The sequence below is a fragment of the Nannospalax galili genome, unplaced genomic scaffold (genome assembly GCF_000622305.1).
Source record: "Nannospalax galili isolate Female #2095 unplaced genomic scaffold, S.galili_v1.0 scaffold167, whole genome shotgun sequence".
In the NCBI taxonomy this organism is placed as follows: domain Eukaryota; kingdom Metazoa; phylum Chordata; class Mammalia; order Rodentia; family Spalacidae; genus Nannospalax; species Nannospalax galili.
The window spans coordinates 888,377-896,533 of NW_008358534.1; the positions used below are offsets into that span (position 1 = coordinate 888,377).

Below are 8,157 nucleotides of genomic sequence, written 5' to 3' on the forward strand. Positions count from 1 at the left end.
CACTATTTAGTTGAACTTAAATTTCCTCCATGTCTTTTGTTTTAATACTGAATAATATTCAACTTTTCTGAAGGTATTAAAATCCATTCAGGAATTAGGGGACATGTAGGTCTATTTCAAGTTTTGTCAATTATGAATAAAACTGTTCTAAACAATTTTGAGAAGATTTTTAAAAATTTATTTTTATTTTGTGTGTATGAGTGTACTTCCTGTACGTGTGTAAGTGCACCTGTGTTGTGCAGTGCCTCGGAGGTCAGAAGGCATTGGATTCCCCTGGGACTAGAGTTATGGACCACTGTTAGGCTCCATGTGGGTGTTAGGAATCGAACCCAGGTCCTCTGTAAGAGAAGTCAGTGCTCTCATCCGCCAAGCCATCTCTCCAGCTGCAATTTTGAGATTTTAATGTGGGTATGACATTGGATTATTTAGGTAAATTCTAAGGAATGTGATTGCTAGACAAAATCATAAATATACATTTCGTTTTTGAATAACTTACTATCATATCTTTCAAAGAAGGTATACAATTTTTCCCCACCAGTGAATGAGACTTCCTATTACTGCAATTGATGTCAGAGTTTTGTATTTTTAACTTTCAAATAATTTATAAGGATATGCGATGCAAAAATTTCTTCTAAAGGGGTTTAAGTAACATTCACTCCTCCTTCCTTAGTCCTAAGATAAACTGAGGAGCAATTTCACCAAATTGAAGTCCGGGAAACCAGTGAATATATTAGGCTTAGTTACAGAGTAATGGGTGAGGATGGTACGTACAGAAATGTGGGTACCCTCCCACCCATAAGTCCGAACTTAGGCAAGCAGGCACAACCAAGCTTAGAAAGATGGCATCTGTCTGTCAGAGGTAGTTTTCTACAACAAAATGTAATTGTTAATTTTATCTTGAAATTTCCATGTACTTACTTCCATTTGCATTTCCTGTTTAGTAAGGTGTCTTTTAATAATTTCATCTCATGTCTAAATGGGGCTGTTGTATTCCTATTGAGTTTGAGGTTCTTATTAAATATTAATATATAATATTGATATATCTTTTAGCAAAATGTTCCCATTCTGAAGTATTTTTTTATATTCTTGACTGTACTTTGAAGTTTAAATCCATTTTATCCACTTTTTCCTCACTGATTATGAGTGTGATTTACTTTAAAAGGCATTGCCACATTTAGTGACGTCTTGATTTTCTCTACTGTTATGTTTGAGAACGTTTATGGTTATAAAACTACATGTTACTGTTTATGGATGATTTTACTTAACTAATCTGAAATGCATGAATTTTCTATTCAGATATATCTTTCTACAAACAGATAGATATTTGTTACACTACCATTTGCTTAATGCTATCATTTCTCTATCCTAGGACCTTGTTACTCTGCTAAAAATCAGTTAATGTTCTTTCTGCACATATACATCTGGGTTCTTTATTCCATTCCACTGACCTATTTGTCTTATCTTTTGCCAGCAACACATAATCTGAATTACTAAAGCTTTAGAGTGAATCCTAAAATCAAGTGACATCAATGTCCCAGCCTAATTCTTAGCTTTCAGTATTGCATTGGGTACTATGGGTACTTTCTCTCCATTTAAACTTAAGTTTATTGATATATAAACAATAAATTACAGCGATTTTACTAGGATTGGATTGAATTTATACATCAATTTAGGAAGCACTAATTTCATAACGGTATTGTGTCTCTTATTTCATGAGCATAGAATACTTTCCATTTAGTTCCTTCTTGAGAAAAATCAATGGCATTTTATATTGTGTCCTCATATGGGACCTTTATATTTTATTTATACTAATATATTTTATTTTAAACCGACATAACTGATACAAATGGTATGAATTTTCCTTTTGAGTTTCATTTGTCCATTGTTAACACAAAAATAATGAATTAATTTTGTATATTAAACATACATCTATAAACCTTTATGCTGTTACTCATTAATTTCAGAAGTTTTTTTCTCAAATCCTTCAATTTTTTTTCCTTTCTCGACATATGCATGTCACTTGTAAATAAAAAAAAGTATTCCTTTCCAGTCAGTATACATTTTCTTTTATTTTCTACCTCCATTACTTACAACTTCTAGAATAATGTCTGTGAAAAAGTGGTAAAAGTAAATGTCCGTGTCTTTAACAAGATAATAACGATTAAAATTCTAGATTGTTCTCATAAAATATTATGTCAGTTATAGGTTTTATGTCATCCATTTTTTTAAACAAATTGATGATGTTCACTATTTCCAGTTTATTGAGACTTTGTATCATGAATGAAAATTAGACTGTATTTATTATTTTGAACAAAAGTATAAATAAATTTCAGAGAATTTTGTAAAACAGTAATCAATACTTAAAACACCATATTTACTATTGGTCAAGCCATATATGTGCACTAATGTGTTTCTGTACATGTATAAATGTATATATATATATATATATATATATGAAAGTTGAGTGAAAATTTGAATTTCAAATACAAAATTATACATGAGTGTACACAAAATAATCTATAATTAAAAATGGAAAAAACTTGGGACTGAGACAATAGCTCAATCAACAGAGAAAGTAAAATGTACTGTTATAAGTAATGACCTCAAAACTCTTTTATACATTATGCTGTCCCCAAAGATAGTGGAAAAAATATAAAATATAATGAAGTTGAAAATATATATTTTAACCAGTTATTTTTTCTAACATTATAAATTATTTTATATTCATACTTATATTTAACTGTTAGACAGAAATATTTATCAGTTTACGAATGAAGAAAATATCTAAAATACTAAATAGATTAGCCAAGGACATAGGCTGAAAAAAGAGAAAGAACCGGCAGTGTCATTTGTGTTACTAAGTTATGTCTCACTCCAAGTATATTGTATTATGGTTAATAAAACATCAGTTCATTTTTATCATATGTGAAATATTTATAAGAATTTTTTAGGTTGTTACATACTTGAAAGTGTAAGAACATTAAGCACATATAAACTAGTGATAAAGATGAAGGATTCATACAGAAAAATATTGTGTCATTCTACATTTCACCACTGGTACACTGTTCAAATTCCTCATTACTTGAATATTATTTGTGCTGTAGACAATAGCCAACGAATCCAAAAGAGAAAGCAAAATGATTTTAGTTTTATTAGCTATAAATATTTGAAAGTTTTTTATGTTCTTTTTGTCAATATTTGGTTGAAAATTTCATATAATGTATTTTGATCATACTCAGACCACCTCCCCCTTAATCCAACCTGATTAAACCCACTGACTTCCAGTCATCCACCTTGAAAAGGCCTATCAAGTCTATTTTGTGTTCCTCAAATGCTAAATTCTCTCGGGTGTGAGTCCACCCCTGGAGTCTGGTCAAACTATCCAGTATGACCCTTAAAGAAAAGTGACTCTCCCTTCTCCCAGCAACTTTTAATTGCCAATAGGTCCTCGAGTAGCTAGGCTGGGGCTTCTTGCCCACTTTCCCCCATCCGTGCTGGAATGTCTAGCTTGGGATTATGCCGGTCTCATGAATGCTGTCAGAAGCACTGTGAGTTTGCATGTGCAAGTGCCCTGTTCTGTCCTGACAACATGTTCTCATTGTATTTACCGACCACCTCTGGCTCTTAAAGTTTTCTGCTCCCTCTTTTACAAGGATCCCTGAGTTTTTGGTGGCAAGGATATGATATAGATGTCCCATGTAGGGCTGAGCCTTCCACAGGCTCTTATTCTCTGCATATTAACTAGCTTTGGAGCTTTCTGTCAATTTCCATTTTTTACAAGAAGATCCAATATAATTTATGAGGAGATACATTGCTAAAATACTTTGAAACTACTGTTGGTGCCTAATAAAGATGAGCAGTTACATACACTATCCTAAACACTATATTTTTATGTATAACATAACTAAGCTCCAATGATGACAAAGACACATGAAAACAAAAATCTACAGCTGCACAATTGGAAACACACTTTAAAGACCAAATAATTAGTAAAATAGATGCCTATATTTACCTATACTTACACCCACATGTATACATATACATAAAAATTAAAATCAAGATATTTTAGGAAAATGGATTATTATTTTAAATGAGGTAACCCATACTCTGAAAGTTAAATACTGTGGGTTCTCCCACATCCACATATCCTGGCTAGGATTTAGAGTCCTCTGGGTATATATACAAGAGTGTTAGAAAGGGGCCATATGCTAATTCTGTTTTAGTTCTTCTTCTTCTTCTTCTTCTTCTTCTTCTTCTTCTTCTTCTTCTTCTTCTTCTTCTTCTTCTTCTTCTTCTTAAGAATCCTTTAGAAATAAGAGATTTTAGGGAAAATAGGGAAAAGAGCAATGGAATATGTGTGATCCAAAAGTAAAAGAGGACTAATGTGAGTAGAGGGCAAAATTAGCAGTTGTAGGAAAATGGGTAAGCAGGGGGGGGGGGAGCTAAACAAAAAACCAGTATGTAGGAAGATGCAATAATGAAATGTATAACTTTGTGTGTTAATTTTTAAAAACAATGGATAAGATAAATGTTCATTGGCATGTTTAACAGAACATGGTATTACATAATATTAGGGGCATCTTATGTTAAAAGAGGAATCATACGGGCAAATCTCAAACATTAGCAAGAGAAGGAAAGCACAGTAGTGTATAGTGCATTATTCTATTTCCTAAAGACAAACAATGTTGCTGAGAATCAGGGTATTATTTTCTTTTGACAAAGGAATTAAATAGGAAGAAAGTGAGAAATTCACAAAAAGAATATTTTGATGAAGCTGTTTCTAGACAGCAGGTTCATATGTATAGTCTCTTGGCTTTATTAATCTATATAATTAATATATTTGTACTTTCTATATATAATTTAGCTTATTACCAGGTCTTTAAAAATATAACCATTATGATGTCATTTATATTGGTAAAGGATGAAGAATGGATATGATTAATGGTGAGAATAATTCTCCCACCAGATGACCTTCATATTTTCACTGTTTCCACGTTATCATAAAAGAGTATGCAGAATAATTTTGAGCTTTGAAAATACTATACAATTCCTTACTTAAGTACAATATTTATGTTTCGCACTCAGATACCATTTAATAAAAAACCATCTAGAAAAAATTTTATTGATTTCCAGCCAAACGCTTTAAATTTCATTTGCTACTACACTGACCATAATTTCTTCTTTCAAATAGATTTTAGAACTTCATTCAATTTTCAATTTGAGTAGAAATACTTGTTTGAAATTGCACTTTGAATTATTCACACAATTGGGTATGTATTTCTGCTTCATAGAATGGACACTTAATGATCTTTTTTATTTTTCAGAAAATTGATATTGATAAAGTGTATGGAACAGTTTTTTTTTCAGAAATAAATATTTGAACTTTCTCTTTTCCAGAGATAAACACTGATAATGTAGATTTTGTTACTTTATGTAATAATAAAACCAACTATTTCAAAACCTAATTTAGGAAAAAAATTACACTTTTGCTATACACGTATACAGAAGACACAAGACACAAACATAAAACATTGAGAGAAAGAGAGGGAGAAGAGAGAGAGAGGGAGGGAGGGAGGGAGGGAGAGAGAGAGAGAGAGAGAGAAAGAGAGAAAGAGAGAAATCTTGGGCTCCATATCTATAGAAATCGATGAAAGATCTGAGAGATAAGAATAAGTGACTAAGAAATTAAACTTCTAGTTTTACTCAGTATTCACATCAAAGCACTAAATCAACCTTTAATGATTTAAACAATATTACTATTGATCTGCACAGTATCACTATATGCTAAATTGATGTTTGCTTCATTTTAGGTAAAAAAAAATGACAAAATACTAGAAGTGAGAGCACAAAAGTAGTGTGATGTCATAGAAACAGAATGGGTATTATAGTTGTTGATATTAATTTGTCAAACAGATTATTCTTAGATTTTTCAGGTAAAATTATAGATAACAATTTATAGGGCCATTGTGATGATTTCATAACAAAATGCTGTAAATGATTTGTACCCTGCTTAATATTCACCAAGTGATATTTTGTCCACCCTGTATTATAGACAAAGTGGTAATTGGAATAAAAAATGTGTTATAGCACAATGAGAGGAAGCATGTGATGTTGAACCTCATATGGTTTAGATAAAGCTCTTATCCTGAATCATTTTAAGTCCCTCATCCAAAATTCAATGATGTATTTTTATCCTTTCCTCAGAACTTGGTCTTATATTTCTGGCAAGAGATTGGTATGAACATTTTTATTATTTCCAAAGTAGCATTTTACATTAGTCAGCATGCAAAACAATCTGTTAATGATCACAGAGTTAGCAAAATTTAAAAATCTTAATTACTCAACTATTGCTTTTCCTGAGGAACAATGTAATTTCTGATCTATCATAAATCATTTCAAAATTGATCAATTGTGTTCTTTTTATTTGTGTATATAAACTATACAAAAGTAATTAGATGCATTAAACCATGATCTTATTTCACATTTATATAGATTTTATGAGGAAAATACCAGATTTAATCAGCAATTTAAATTTTTTTATTGCCTTTTATTCCTTATTAAAATTTTAAAAGGAAAATAACTATTTGTGATGATAAAAATCTTAATCTGAGTTACATTAACTGAAACAATTATTAATATGATAGTCATGGAAATATTTACTGAAATTCATTAAACTAATATATTGATTTCACAGTTGTCACATAAGAAAAATATGTAGTTTTATCAATTCTTTCTGTCGATGTTAGGTATTGTTAATTGTGCCCATCATTGAGACTCTAAGGACTTTAATAAAAAATTTATTAGTTGTTGTTTTGGTTTATGCATGATTTTTGTCCTTTTCTGAAGATTTCATGTGCTAGCAGGGTGTGATGATAAACATCTTTAAGAAGTTCCAGTACAACTGGAGCTGCAGTGGAGAACTTGTCTCAAAAATATTTAAATAAATAAATAAATAAATAAATAAATAAATAAATAAAGGATAATATTGAGTCCATGTGCTGAATGTGAGCTCCTAAGTGTAGTGATATGTGGAACATTAACACATTTAAGAGACAGACTCTGTATTACTTACTGTTCTGTTGTTATGATAAAACACCATGACCAAGGCAACTTACAGAGAGAAGAGTTTATTTGAACTTACCGTTCCAGAGGAAGACAGCAATGACAGGGAAAGCATGGTGGCAGATGTGGACAGAGCAGAAACATGAATGATCACATCTTCAAGCAGGCACAGAAAACAGATAAATACTGTAAATTTTTCAAGGCTTAAGAAGCCTGAAAGCCCACTCCCATGACGAACATCCTCTATCAAGGCCATACCACCTATAAGCTCTCAAACAGCACCACCAATTGAGTACAAAATGTCCAAATAATTGGAGCCTATGGAGGTCATTCTCATTCAAACCAGCAATACCACTCCTTGAACCCCAAAGGCTCAAGACTATATCATAGAGCAAACTGCATTGAGTCCCCCTTTCAAAATTCCCATAGTCTTTACCAGTTTCCAATCTCATTCAAAAGTTGACTAAAAAAAAGTCTTTTCTGAGACTCAAGGCAATCTCTTATGTTTAAAACTTTGTAAAATCAAAAGAAAAATTACATACTTCCAACATAGAATGGAACTGAATACACAATCCTATATCAAAAGTTAGGAATGGGGGCAATCTGACAAACTACTGGACAAAAACAAGACTGAAAACCTTCAGGACAATATCCAAATCCAGTAGTTCCAAGTCTAACTTCTGGGACTTTACTTTCAAAGGGTTTATGTGGCTTAGCCCATCCAGCTTTGCTGTGTGCAGCAGGGTCTATTATGAGTACTGCCTCCAAAAAGAATAAAAGCTGATCCCACAAAACGAGGTGGGCCTTCTGAAAATGGGTTATTCTAATTTGAACAAGTTTGGTCCTTCCCAATCTTTATGTTCCTCTCTTGTCATATGATCCCAAACTCTGGCGTGTGTTCCCATCATGATGGAGTCTGATGTGCTGTGACACAGCCATTCCATTGCCAGGACCTCTAATAAAGAGTTTGGATTCCCAGCTTCAAAAATGGTAAAGTATGTCTTTTCACTTAGCACATTATTATATATTCAATAATAACATCAATTTACATTTCCTTTAGCTTCATTTTCTATTTGAAAATGATACACTCATTTA

At 31.8% G+C, this 8,157-nt stretch overlaps 1 pseudogene; it reads right to left on the minus strand.

Moving 5' to 3' along the window:
• The window catches only part of LOC103724676, an 11,552-nt pseudogene extending 4,234 nt beyond the window's left edge, over window positions 1–7,318 (minus strand).
• Between the last annotated feature and the right edge of the window lie 839 nt (window positions 7,319–8,157).